Source organism: Eschscholzia californica, unplaced genomic scaffold (genome assembly GCF_041429995.1).
Source record: "Eschscholzia californica isolate CP2 unplaced genomic scaffold, dmEscCali1.0.p SCAF_2, whole genome shotgun sequence".
NCBI classification, from domain to species: domain Eukaryota; kingdom Viridiplantae; phylum Streptophyta; class Magnoliopsida; order Ranunculales; family Papaveraceae; genus Eschscholzia; species Eschscholzia californica.
The window spans coordinates 35,878,032-35,893,282 of NW_028238309.1; the positions used below are offsets into that span (position 1 = coordinate 35,878,032).

Genomic DNA, 15,251 nt, shown 5'->3' on the forward strand with positions numbered 1-15,251 from the left:
GAGTGATAGACTTTAAGGGAGTAGTTTCCTCTTCTAGATACGTGGGGTCCAATCGGGCTTAAACACTTCAAGATGTGTGGCCGACTGAGATCTTTCTAGAAAGTTCGGGATTAATTCATTAAGTCGCGCAGCGCTGATATCTCCCCAGTTCTGGGCGTAAGATATGGACCGAACCTGTGGAGACCCCCTTATTCCTTTTAAGATTCCAGGGCTGATCTATCCATGCCAAGGGCGTTTAGTGCAGAGTTGATTTCTTCTGGTCGACCTCCCAGTTAGGGGAACGTATGGTGGACCATCAGGTGTTTAGCTGTCCTGCTGCCTTAAGTCGAGTTGATCCAAGAGACTTCAGGTCTGATCTTGACTCTTCAGACGTTAGTCAACGTTTGGACATTTTATGCATCATCAGAACGGTTCTTCCTAGCCGAATAGTAGGTGTCCCCGACTGAGGGCGTATTCAGTCGCGATCTTTGTAAGCTAGAAGAATTATCTTGCTATAATATTTTGCTTGGTGTGCATATCAATATCTCTGTATATATGTAACACTTATAACTATTGATATATTAAAATGTTGATGTGTGCGGTGCGGATAGGATGTCTATGTTGTTGGGTTACGGTGAATTCTAGTGTTCTAAGCGGAATCTCAGACATCTAATGTGTAATACAAGTATTTCTAGGAAATCTAGCTTAATAAATTTCGTCACGAAATTTCGAGATATTCGAAGCAATGGTGGATTATTCAAAAGATTTCTTCCCCAATTTGATCATAGACGCATACCTTTTGTGTCGAATTATTCAAGAGATCTCTATGTTACATTTCTTCAATGAATTTCTTCTCCATTCTTGACTGATTTGGAAGTGAGTTTTATTCAAGAGATTTATTTCCTAATCTGAAAGAAAATCTAGAGATAGGAGGATGAGGCGTCGGTTTCTCTGAACTTGATGAAGTTTTATCTGAGAAATTAGAGTTTATTAGGGAGAGACTTTTTGTTGTTACTAAGCAAATACATCAATTTTGATGTTTCAATATATATTTTTTTTGAGCGAAAACCATTCTATTAAATGGATAAAAGATTACAAAACCCAGTTCCAAGAGATAACATAAACGTTACAACAAGGACCTGAAATGTAAGAGATAACAACAAAGGGGGTTAAACCACCACACTAGACAAATTAAGGGGTTAACGCTGCATCCGCAAAAGAGTGGGCAACTTGATTCGAATTCCGTCTACAATACTGGATTGTAGCGTGTCTATTCCTTGCGCGAACACGAAGGGTTTCAAGCTCCGTCGATAGGCGCCACGGGGCGATCTGGTCATCGTCGGAAAGAAAAAGGGTTAAAACCCTAGAGTTTCCTTCGATGATAAACTCATTTAGATTCATTTCTTCGCCAAGCTCTAACCTTAGTCTGAAACCATTCATCTCGCTATGAAGAGGTGAAATTGGTTCGAAAATCTGCGTTTTCGTGAGGATAACAGTTCCTCTCGAATCCCTAGCTACTGCCGCCGCTCCTGCTTGAAGATTTCTAAAAGCTTCATCAACGTTAATCTTTATAATCCCTTCTGGAGGTGGTATCCAGTCGTCTACCTTCAAAATATTAGTATGTGATGAATCTATTGAAGAGATTGAGAGGTACCTGAGTTCTGATTTGATCGAAGCCCAACATCTTCCGAGATCTACATTTTTGGCGTTGATTACTACCTCGTTCCTCTGTTTCCACCACTCCCATAAGAGAAAATTGTAAGTAAGCCACATTTCATTCGCTGATTCATCATTTTCCAGTAGTTCCTTTAGATTACTAATTGGATCTGTTGACAGGGAGATAAGATTATGATTGTTTGTCATATTCATCAGCTCTCTCAGCTTCGGACAAGATCCAAACAGATGAGGTATAGTTTCTATCTCGTCTTGTGAGCAGAGTTGGTATACCTTCTATTCTTGTAGCTATATTGTTAAGAACTGGAAGACCATCATGTATCATTTTCCATATGAATATTTGTACTTTGGGAATCATGTGTTTTATCTTCCAAAATTTCTTCCATGGGAAGTTTGTGGCTATTGTGGAGTTAGTAGGTAATACCTTTATTTGTTGATAATAGGACTTTGTGCTGAACTTACCTTGCTCTGTTGGTTTCCAAATCAATCTGTCTTGATTGTTACCCTCGAGTAGTTGGATCTGTGTGATTGCTTCCACTGTCTTTGGTTGGAATACTGAGGTTAAGAGGGTAATGTTCCACCTTTTGGGTTGATGTAGAATTAAATCTTCAACCCTACATATGTTGTTAGGTAGTGGTGTACTTACTCTAGGTCTATGGTGTTGCATATTTGGTATCCAAGGATCAGTAAGAATTTTGATAGATGATCCATCTCCCACAATCCAGAGTACATTATTTTGCATAGTGGTTTTTGTCTTCATGATTGATTGCCAGAAAGGTGATGCAACATTAAGTTTTGGAGAATTCCAAAAGTCATCTTCTTTAATATACTTTGCTCTGAGTAGTTTACACCATACTGTATTGCTATTTGTAATAAGTTTCCTTGTCATCTTGGCTATAAGAGCCTCATTAACTTCAGCCAATGATCTGATTTCGAGCCCTCCATTTTGTTTTGGGCTACTAATGATCTCCCATTTGATGAAGTGCATCTTTTGTTCTCACTGTCATGCCCCCACCAAAAATCTCTAACTAATCTTTCTAATTGTTGATGAATATGAGATGGCATTAACTGTGAACTGAAAGGGTAAGTACAATAAGCATTTAAGACTGATTTGAGTAACACTGTTCTTCCTGCTTGAGTTATAAGTTTTTGTTTCCACCTTGATAAAGATTTGTGGTACTTTCAATTAGCCATCCATGGCTCTGAATCCTGTTTCCCGGCTTTAGAATTTGTGCTCCTAAGTATTTAGCCTGATTATTCATTTTTGGTACTTGTAATGATGTTGTGTATTGTTGCTGAATGATCTGAGGAACACCTGAGCTGAAATGGATAGAGGACTTGTTAAAATTCACTGATTGTCCCGAGAAGCTGGAGTACTGTTGCATCAAAGTCTTGATGGAGTTTAAGTTCTGATATGTGGTGGTCCCAAATAGTATGAGGTCATCTGCAAAAAGTAGATGAGTGATAGTTGGACTGTTCTTATTTATTTGATATCCCTTGTACATATTTGTAGACTCATACTGATTAATGAGAAGAGAGAGTGCTTGGGAGGAGAGGATGAAGAGATAGGGTGACAATGGGCACCCTTGTCTCAGACCTCTAGTGGTTGTGAAGTTCCCATGTAATTGACCATTGACCTTAATCCTAAACGTAGGAGACGTAATACAAGACATGATGAGGCTAAGGATAGGGCCACTCAAACCTGTGGCCTTAAGACCTAAGATGAGAAAATCCCAGTTAACCCTATCATAAGCTTTCGCCATATCCATTTTGAGGCAAAAGTCTCCCTTCTTAGATTTAGACTTGTGCATGGAATGAATCAACTCTTGGGCTATGATTATGTTGTCCATGATTTGACGATCAGAGACAAAAGCATTTTGAGTCCAAGCTATACACTGTTCAAGGTAGGGTCGCAGACGGTTAGCTATAATCTTTGTGATGAATTTGTATAACGTGTTGCAAAGTGATATGGGTCTGAAATCCGAAGCGAAACTCGGACTACTAACTTTAGGAATAAGGGCTAAAGTGGTGCAGTTAATGGATGGATCGATATAACCTGATTTGAATACGTTCTGGATATAGTAAGTGAGTTCAGCTCCCATTATGTCCCAATTGTGTTGGAAATAATAGCAAGATAGTCCATCAGGTCCCGGACTTTTTAGAGCTCCCATGTTCATAACCACAACCTTTATTTCCTTCTGAGTTGGAATCCGTGAGATGTCGCCGAGGGCTTCAGTCGATAACACTTTAAATGCAGCAAGAATTTCGGGTGGTGGAGCCGTCACTGGCTGCCTGAAACAAATTCTGAAAGTAAACAATAAGATCGTTAGCTATTTCTTCTTGATTGGTGGTCGAAACCCTTGACTGTAGGGTTAATTGAAGGATGTTGTTCTTTTTCCTTCGCATAGTCATAGCTGCATGAAAAGCATGGGTGTTCCTATCTCCATTTCGCGTCCAATTCGATTTGCTTCGCTGTTCTGCCCTCGTTTTCTCTATTTCTTCCAGATGAAGAATCTCTTCTTGGATTTTACTTTCCACTTCGATTAAATGTGTTGTAGGAATAAGAGACTGGATATCTTGGAGTCGTTTTCTTAGAATTTTTAATCTGTTTTTCACCACCCCAAAAGCTTGACGACTCCACTCTTAAAGTGAGTCTTTGACCAACTGAGCTTTATCATGAAATGACCCTTGGGTCGTGTCCCATGAATTTTGAATTTGTTGATTAAAGTCCCTGTGTTTGACTCAAAAAGATTCAAATTTTGGGGATGTTTGTAATTGTGGTCCCCTTGCCTTAAGCTTTAATAGAATCGGAGCATGGTCGCTGTTGTATCGTGGGTGGTGGAAAACTCCAGCCTCTGGAAATTCTGATAACCAAGTGGACGTACACAGTGCCCTGTCCAACCGTTTACGAGTGAGTTGCTGAAAAGATTTTCCGTTTGTCCAGGTGTATGCTGGGCCATTGAATCCAAGGTCCATAAGGCAAGAATCTTTCATAAATTCATGAAAGTGAGACAAGAAGGGTATATTCTCAGAACCCCCCCCCCCCATTTATCCGACCTTGAAGCTAATGCATTTAGGTCTCTGATACAACAAATTGGGTTGGACGTGTGACGAATTAGGATTAGAACGTCATTCCATAATTGTCGTCTATCTTGGACCCTAGGAGGTCCATAGATACAAAACAGGTCCCATGTGCCTGGTTGTAAATTAGTAGTAATAGATATATGAATCAGATTGGAAGAGACATAATGAAAAGCGATATTAATATTAATAGACCATAACAACAGTAAACCACCACTACGACCCACCGAGGGGACCTGGTGATTGTTAACAAGACCATAATAACTGAAAGAAGGTAAATAAGACATAGTCAATAAACGAGTTTCGGATAAAAACACTAAATCTGGTTTGGTAGCTTCGAGGAACTGTTGCAATGTAGCCTTTGTCGGGTCATTCCCCAAACCACGACAATTCCAGGCAAGAATATTCATGACTGTGGCGGCTTTCGGGCTGTCGCTGCCCTTGTTGTGTCGATCTCCTGTGATAATGGCCTAACATTTCTCTTGTATTGTTTTCGCATCCTGTCCACAATGAATCCTTCCATCTGGTTGTATTCTGCTTCCATCACGCCTTGGGATGAACTTGGTCCACTTCCTTGAAGTGTTGTTATCCCTCCTGTTTGACTTGCCGGAATTGCCACCGTCATTCCATCTTCCGTTATTACTTTACTCCTCTTAACCTGAGATAAATGGGTCAATAATTCTCCAAATTTGTTAGTGAATGATATATGATCAGTGAGAACTTCCTCATTTGACCGAGTAGAGTCGGTATCCATCGAATCAGGTCGTTGTCGAGTGAATGACCCTATCTCTTTTGGTGGGAATCGATTCATGTAAGGGACCTTGAAGTGGTCATTGTACTTTGGTTCCATCGCCTTTAAAACCAGTGAGAATTGTTCGGGTGATAAATTCCGTTTGAGTAAGTCCCCGAAGGCCAAAATAATCGAACAAAACCTCAACGAATGACCAATAAAACCACATGAAGTGCAAAATCTTGGTAGTTTTTCAATTCTGAGTTCACTTGAAATCAATTGTGTGTTGGAGAGACGAAGATTGACTCGCTTTGGTAAAGGTTTGTCAATTGAGTACTCCACTTTCGCACGTCCATAGACACTCCATTTAGACACTTCCTCATGCGTAATGGGGGTGAAATTCCCCAAAGAACCTGCAAGTCTATTAATAGTAGTACCATTTAAGTGACGAAGAGGAATACCGTGAAACTGGGTCCAGAACCAGACTTTTTCGAAGGTGTGGTCTGTCGGTGCTAAGTCTGGTTTACATTTCTGGATGATGATGAGTTCCTCTTGAATAACCCATGGTGCACTTTCAATCGCCATTTCTAATTTCGTCGCAGTGATGAAACGAATCAAATATACATTCTCCCTGATCTCTGTTAAGGTGAATTTATTAGGGCCATTTAAGACTTTAGATATACGTTGCATCGCTAATCCTGTGTCGATTCTCCACGAACTTTGGAACCAAATGACACCGTTTTTAATTAATTCCAAATCCGGTGCTAGTAAGTCCTCCCCGGCCACCGTGATTGGTTCATGATCTTCTGTTGTTAAAGCAGCAAATTGACGGATAAAGTGTGATTCCTGATTATCCATGACGAGTGGTAAGAGTCGTTGAAAGTAAGAACAGAAAGGAGAAGAAAAGATGAACAGTAATAATAATTGAGACTAAATCTCGATGATGAAAGCCCCTGTAGGGTGACGAAAATAAATAGGAAAAAGAATATAACTAATTTCCAGGCCGGAAACTGCCTAGAAACCGTTTTATCTTCAACAAAACCGCTAAAATAACTGAAAGCTCCTCCTGAAAAGGTGGCGCCCTGGTGTAACTGAATATCCTCCGCTGCAGACGTTCTCTCTCCTCAAAGATGTATACCAATACACTAGAAAAAGAGTATGTTTCAATATTTTTATTTTGCATAACGTCTTCAATATTTAACCCCTACTATAATTGGCCAGGAGTTAATTTTATTCAATTCGGCCCCTTGATTTTACTGTGTTCTTTCATTTTAGCCCCTAAACTAACAGGTGACTATTTTGTGGGTGATATTTTCATTAAACAATTCAATTTAGCTCCAAATCTAATAGTTTTACTGCATAGTAACCCTTTAATTAACAGTTTATTACAAATTAGCCCTTTGTAAAATTTCACACAGACTGAAACGTTTTCACTTTTGGACCGACCAAAATTTCCACCGAAATCGACATTTCATTCCTTTGATATAACACACCACCGGACTATCTAAACCTCTCCATTTTCGAATGTCTCAATTTGCCGACAATGTTTACATAAAAAATAAGGAGTTAATTCCTATATGTCCCCCTACTTTGTGACCAGCTTCCTTTATGGTCCCCTTTTTTTCGTAAATTCAAATATGACCCCTTATTTTCAGGTAAATGTCATTACTACCCTTCTTAATAATAAATTTAAAACATTAAAAAAAATTTATTTCCACCTCACCCCTCTCTCACTCTCCACCTCATCTCTCCCTACACCTCACCCCTCTCTCTCTTTCTCCAATTCACCTCTCTCTCTCTCTCTCCAACTCACCCCTTTCTTCTCCGGCAAGGTGGCCGACCGGACAATTTTCCGGCCGGCCACCTTCAAACCCAAAAAAAAAAAATTTCTCTCTCCTCTCTCTAAATTTTTTTTTTAAAATCTCTCAACTCTCTCTCTCTCTCTAAAACTCCGGCGAAGGGGGTTTCCCTTTGCCGGAGGATCTGTTCGTGAACAGATCTGCTGTTCACGAACAGAGATTGTTCACGAACAGAGATCTGTTCGTGAACAGTAGAGCTGTTCACGAACAACTCTCTGTTCGTGAACAGCAGGTCTGTTCACGAACAGATCTGTTCGTGAACAGATCCTCCGGCGAAGGGAAACCCCCTTCGCCGGAGTTTTAGAGAGAGAGAGTTGAGAGATTTAAAAAAAAAAAATTTAGAGAGAGAGAGAGGAGAGAGAATTTTTTTTTTTTGGGTTTGAAGGTTGCCGGCCGGAAAATTTTCCGGCCGGCCACCTTGCCGGAGAAGAAAGGGGTGAGTTCGAGAGAGAGAGAGGTGAATTGGAGAAAGAGAGAGGGGTGAGGTGTAGGGAGAGATGAGGTGGAGAGAGAGAGGGGTGAGGTGGAAATAAAAAAAATTTAATGTTTTAAATTTATTATTAAGAAGGGTAGTAATGACATTTACCTGAAAATAGGGGGCCATATTTGAATTTACGAAAAAAAGGGGGCCATAAAGGAAGCTGGTCACAAAGTAGGGGGGCATATAGGAATTAACTCAAAAATAAGTTTGACCCACCCATGTTTTTAAGGTTAGTTGAGGGACTATTCGACAATTGGGTCAAGTCAAAAGAGGGGCAAAATCAGCGAAGAGGACAATTTAGGGGGTATTTTTGCGAACAGGCCAAAACCAGGGACCAAACTGTAAATTTGACAGATTTAATTGAAGAAACAAATATCTGATTTTCTTTTATCTTGTTCGACCGAGTGAGTTAGGGTTTCAATTTGGGTTCAAATCATTCGATCAAGAAAAGACAATTTTGGATCAAATTCATAAAGGGAATTTGATATATTTGAAAATCATAGGTTATTGAAAGTTTATCTATTGATTTTAGTTAGATTCTTGGAAGAAAATTCGTTTTCTCTCTCTAATGTGTTGGAGTGAGGTTTAATGGAGTTTTATTTTTGTAACTTGATGGAACAGGTGAATTAGGGAAGGATTTAGCTGAGATTGATCAAATAGAGACCATCACAACTCAAATTCATCCCAATCAAGGTAACAAACCAATGAATTAGATGTTATGATGTAAATATTCTTAATTCTAGGGTTTAAGGTTTATGGAATTTGGGGATTTTGATGATTCATGATGTTTTAGGGTTTATCTAGTTGAGAATTATACAATTTTGATATAAAAGAAACTTTACGGAGATTATGTGATATAGGTTATCGATCGAACGACAACTCGAGGGACTGAATTAGACCTACTGTCCGAGCCAATCTGGGATTGATATGTTGCTCGTACGTACTTTCATAAAACACGAAAGTCATTTCGATATCAGACGAAAGAATTATGACTGTTTTACCGAACAAAGCGCAGTTAGGAAAAATTCTGCTTTGTTGTTCGTATTTTTGCAAACTTCAAAGGCGATTCACTTGGATTTTGGGGAATACATCTAATGACTAAATGTTAAGGTTATAAGTCAGTTCAAATAGTGATTGATCGACCCCGATTAGGCATGGTTATGAAGTTAGAAGATTGATCGGAATTCGGTTAACTCGAAGTCTTCCAAAATTTACGAGTTTCTTTTAGTTCGTATGGTTTCATTGTTTTCTTTTATTTACTCTTTATGGTATACCACGGTTCTTATCAGAGAACCTAACGTATATTTCTTTTGTCTATGGTTTGGTAGAGGGGGAGCCGGAGCATTTCGTGGACGATTTAGCTACGGTTGCAGCGGAGGACGACTAGTTCCTGTACTGCTTGGTAGGGGTTCTGAATCCATTTCTCAGCATGGTTTTATAGATAATGAAATGTGCTAAGTCGTATAGTTATATATGCGTCATTATAACTAGAGTTTAGGTAGCATGAAACTCAAATTTATGCGATGAACTGAAATATGCTGGAATGGTTTGCTGTGATACGAGAAATGCTTTCAAACTGTTTTTACGATGATTGCGAACTACTTGGGATTTTCTTGTATGTACCCGACTGCGGATTATGTCAACCTACGGGCACGTAGCCATTGAGGGTAGGATGACATGTGGACACGATTGTGACCCGTGTGAGACCGGTGAGGTGGGCGACACTAGTCATGAGACCTGTGGGAGTAGAGTGCTTCACTTGCTGGCCATTGGTGCTCGTGCCTCTAGCTCGAGGCTCAGGGTCGTACACCCTGACTGCTCGTTGGGGAGGCGACATTGATTGGGATCCCTCTGCTTTGTGTGTGATGTGGCTATTGGTTGTTTCACTTCCGTGTTTGATAAGATAATGAATCGAATGTAATATTGTTTTGATATACGAAAGTAAATGGATTTTGAAAGATTGCATTAGATGCACGACAGGGTACCGAAGAGAGTAAGGTTCAGGTCCCACCATGGGTATTGGGGGACGGCTCTATTACTCGAACTCGGTGATCTAAAACGTATTTAGATACTTAAGGAATATATGTATCATGAGGTAAACTCTTCAATGATTGCGGAGTCCCTTAGTGGGAGAGGGGCTTATCGACTAGGGGTAAGTCTCTTTCTCGAGGAGACGTAGTGCATTAGCTAGTGCCATAAATGGGCTGGTACTATCTAACGCACTCTAGGTTCTCCTGAGGTACTCTCCTCTTATTGGGAGCGCACCATGGGTGGGCAGCTAACCACTGCTATTGCTTGCTAGATTAAGGAAAACGATTTTGTATATAGTATATATGGTAACTGGTTTGATAACTCGTTTTGTCACGATGTTTGGAACTTACTAAATGAACTTTTGAAAACGTGATGGGTTTTGGATTGGTCGTCTACCAGATTAACTCGTGTCGGTGAGTTATCTGACCCCCTACCAGTTGTTAGTGTGCAGGTGTTATCTTTTTGTTCGACGTGGCGAGTTTTGGTTCGTAGAAGACTCTTTTACGTTGAAGTCTTCGGGTGTATGTCGCGTTGGTTGTTGACGCTGCTTTTTGTTCTTTTCCACTAGTTTGTATGTATTTTTTTTACTCACAGACAAACATATATGTAAATATTTAACACTCAGAGTTGTATATAGTGCGTATGAAGGTTTATGAGGCTTTGATAGTTTTTTTTTTGTGGTTCGGGTTTCAACCCGAAGTTATGTGAGTTTGTTAGCTTCCGCTTTATAGTTTATTCTTGTATATGCGAATGTATGGTTTGCATGACAGGTTTTACAGGTGCGACCGATTCGATTTACAGAGGAGACTCTGCCGGATTTTTGTCTCGTCTGTGAGTTGCCGGGGCGTGGTCGTGTCTATTTTGGGACACGGGGCGCCACAGTGAAACCGAACATATTCGTTGGCTATCCACCTGGAAAAAAAGAATATACCGTTTATGATATATAGACTACATATCTTTACGACTATCAGAATCTTACCTTCTTTAACGATAATTCCCATTTACGTCATTTGGTGATACTTCTTCATCTTCGGACCCCCTTTTTTACACTCTTTTCAACACGGACGCCTTTGTAATTCATTCAAAATCGAACAAATTATTCCTCGTCCTGACGCAGATATGTCTCTACCTTGGGTGGAACCTCCAGTCCTACCTATCACTAACAGGACCTACTTTTCACCAACAACTATTTCTTCTTTGGTGGAAGCTTCATATGTTCCTCCCAACTCTACTAATTTCGTTTCACCCATCGCTGGTCGAACCGACTCTCCACCATCTATTACTTCTCATCCAACGGGGCCTATTCCTACTTTAGTCGATTTTCTCACTCCCATTATTTCACCTGCTTCTGTACCTTGTTCTCTAATAATGTACTCTGCCATTGGCTTTTATCTACCGAACACCATTAATAAGATATACCTCCTTCTCGACCAGTTAGTACAAGGAATCCACCTCTTTATCAGGCCAATTATGTCTGTTCATGTATCATTACACCGACTCCACATACACTATATTCATTGACCGATTGCATTGGTTTCGATCACTTTAGTCTTTCTCATCAAGCATTTATCACTTTTGTCATTACCATGGAAGAACCAACATCATATCCAACTACTAATGGCCATTTATGAATAACGTTGCGCTATGGCTAAAGAAATTTCAACCCTTGAACACAATAAACTTGGGCACTCAATCCATTGTCACCTAACATGAACTCCATTGGTTGTAAATGGGTTTACAAAATCAAACTACCACTCAGACGGTTCGATTGAGCCTCAAAAAGCGCGAGTTGTTGCTAAGTGTTACACCTAAGTTGACGGTATTGAATACAACGACGCCTTTGATCCAGTTGCTAAATTCGTCACTATTTGTGTCTTATTATAGCTTGCTACTATTCATGGATGGTCACTCCACCAGTTAGATGTTAATGATGTTTTCCTTGAAGGTGGCCTGGATGAAGAAGTATATATGACCATACCACCAGATTTAGCAAACTTGGTTAGACCGCAAATTTGGGCCGACAACTATTTATATACTTTCTTATGTCGATGGTATCATCATCAGTGGGCAAAGACGACAAAGAAATTATTTTTCTTCTGCAACATCATTTTTCTTTTGAAATCTTCTAAGAGTACTTCAATATTTTCTTGGATAATCTTCTGCGATTTTGGTGTCCTCGGGGCCAAACCCATTTTTCTCTATTGAACAACATCTAAAATTGTTACCTACAAACGGTATACCACTCGATGACCCAACTCAGACTCAACATCTAATTAGTCGACTTCTTTATGTAACTAATACGCAACTTGACATCGATGACCTAACTCAGGTTCGACTAGAGGTGTCAACGGGTCGGTTCCGGTTCGGGTATCTCACTACACAGAACCGGAACCTATTAAAAATTACAGTTCCGGTTCCTAGCGGTTCCAGGTCTGGTTCCATAATTTAAGGATCCAGAACCGGAACCTATAAAAAATGCAGGTACCCGTCGGGTATCGGATATTTATTGGTTCTTTTCATGACTTCTTATTTAATCGTTTTACAATAATTTGGAAGGTTATTGATGCACCCGAAAAGGTTGCACACTCAAACGGAGGTATCAAGTAGTAACCGGTAAAATCAGAGTCAATCCAAGGATAGGAAGGTGACTCGGATAAGGAAGGAGTCTCGTTCGCCGGTCTAGGTTTTACTAGCTAATTTGGACTAAAAAGGAAAGGAACAAAGATAAATGGGGGGTTTTAGATTGAATGAGTAACAAAACAAGTAAGCAAGAAAAACTAACTAAACAATATAAGTAAAACGGACGAGAGAGATTCGCGAGAAGTGTCGGAGGAACAAGAGTCGGGAGGCGGTAAGACTCGATTCGGGCAAACATCGATCGAGAGGGATACTTCGATCCATAATATATTGAAAGTAACAAACACTAAGTATCTACTTGCATGAAAATGTGATTAACTTCACCCACATTGACAATCCTAGGCATCATGTGTCTAACTAAGCATAATCGATCAAACGTCACTAAGCATCGACTATCAAACTTATACACACTATCCAATGAATTGAAAATGAACAAGTATAACACTAATAAGTATAATACGTCAAACTAAGTATAATCAATCAAAGGTTAGTAAGCACCAACTATCAAATTAAGTACGCATTATCAAATTTTGTGTCAATAGACGATTTAGATCAAGGCTTCTAATTTATAAAACTAGACGAAGTCAATTACATTCACATGGAAACAAATCATAAGTTATTCATCACATTCAAATCATGCTTCCAAAGTATCCGAATACAAGAGTTAGCTAAAATGTTGAATGAACAATAAATGAAAAGAAAATGATGAGAGAATCCCCCTTTTTCGATGTGGTTCGAGGCTAAGATCGTCGGAAAATATGAGTAGTTCAGGTGCAGCCAATCTCCCCTGAGAAAATTTCTGAGTTCCATTTAAAGTTACCAAAATGGTGTCCCCAAGCAAAAAATCAGGGTTCCCCTTAGCAATCCCCATCATTTTCTCCACCATTAAAGCTGAACCTTAGCTTTATCTCTCTAATAATTTCTAACCAAAATCAAATCAAACCACATGGAAGAAAGATCAAGACATGAGGAGTAAAAGCCCTAAGGTTTCCGACCAAGAAGATGGTCGGAAAACCTAGAAAAATCCGGCCAAAGATTGAAGAAATTCCGGCCAAAACCATAAAATCCGGCCATGTGCACACTGTCTCGAGCCGTGCGCGTCCTTCCCTTAGCCGTCCCGTGCTTCCATCCGCGTCTCCACTACGGTCCGTGCACGTGCTGGTCCGTGCTGTTGAGGGCTTGCTCCGAGCTGCAAGAGTGCCAGAGCAGTTGCTGGACGCGTCCGGAGCAGCTGCTGGACGTGTCCGGAGTAGCTCCCGTGCGCTGCTGCTGCTCCCGTGGTTCGTGCAGCAGCTTCCGGCGTTGCTGCCGACTGGGATCCCGAGCAGCCGGCCTTGAGCTTGGCCGACCTTGCTTTGGCCGGCACTCCTCCTTTTCCTTCCTCTCTTTTTCTCTCTCTCAAGCTCTTCTTTCAAGAACAACAACCCTAAACTCTAGCCTCCTTTTCTCCTCTCTCTCCTCCTTTGTTGCTTAGTTGATAAATGAAGAAAAACATAAATTGTAATCTCTCTACTACTAAAACCCAAGGTCAACACTTTGACTTTGACTCAGACTTGACTTTGAGCCATAAAGAAGGGTGCTCATAGATTTCTTCTTCTTTTCTTTTGTGGGCTTGAGTTGGACTTGGGCTTTGCTTCAGAAACAAGGAGGGTGCCTTCATACTTGATCTCTACAAATCTAATTTCAAGAGACGACTTTGGCTTCCATCTTCCATAATTACTCCGTCCGAACTCCGATTCGACTTCCGTTTTCACCGTCGAACTCGTCATTGACTCCACTTGTCATTTGATTTGCTTGAAATCTTTTTCTCTCATTTTGGACACATGAAATGATAGCGATTAATGCCTCGTTTTATTCCGAATCAAACGCTTAACTCCAAAATAGGTACCTAACATGAAAAACATATAAAATATTATTTATAATACTCGAAACGAACTAATTTGTCTAAGTTAGGCTCTCCAAATGTGACATTTTCGTGTCACTTCAGTTATAGTGTTATACTTCATTCAAAAACTCAAATATTTTTGGTAGAATCTATTAAATAAAATATACATGAATGAGTTACTAAAATTTACGACAAATCTGATTATTGTATATTTTAAGTTATAAATTGTGTTATTAAACATTATTTGATTATTGATTAAGAATGGTATCTTAAATGAGAAACTCAATATCACATGATTAGAGCATATTTAACATAAAATAAGTAATTAGGACCCTAAAATTTGTGAAAGAATAGACTAAGTACGCATTAAATTCGGGTAGCGGGTACCCATCGGGTATCTGTCGGATATACCCAATAATGTATTGTAATCTTATCGGTTCTATTCGGGTAATACCCGTCAAATATTAAATTCTTATCGGATATGAAAATAAGGATCCTGAACCGGCATAAACAGCTCCGATTTCGGTACGGATCCGGGTAAATGGGTACCCATTGCCACCCCTAGGGTCGACATCGATGACCCAACTCGATGAGCTTACCCGCTACCGGCCCGCCCATACCCGAATTACCCGAGCTTCTTAATGGGCTTGGACGGGTAATGGGCAAGGCAAATTTCAAAGTTGCCCTCCCGATTAACCCGCTTACCCTAATAGCCATTGAAATTTGGTGCCCGATCCGCCTGGCTTGATGCTTCAAGTGCCCATGCACGCCCATACCCGTCCAATTCTCACCCCTAAACCTATCTCTCAGTCATGAATAAGACTATACTTCCTTGCTAAAATACACTACAAACCTAAAATGGCAAGAAATAACAATTCTCACTGAAACTTAAAT

General features: G+C 40.0%; 1 long non-coding RNA gene across 1 annotated transcript; it reads left to right on the top strand.

Moving 5' to 3' along the window:
- Window positions 1-8,413: 8,413 nt before the first annotated feature.
- On the top strand, window positions 8,414-10,486 carry LOC147557612 (uncharacterized). The gene is made up of 3 exons (XR_015234080.1): window positions 8,414-8,497; window positions 9,133-9,206; window positions 10,273-10,486. It is a non-coding gene; the product is annotated as an uncharacterized LOC147557612 (long non-coding RNA).
- Window positions 10,487-15,251: the final 4,765 nt, after the last annotated feature.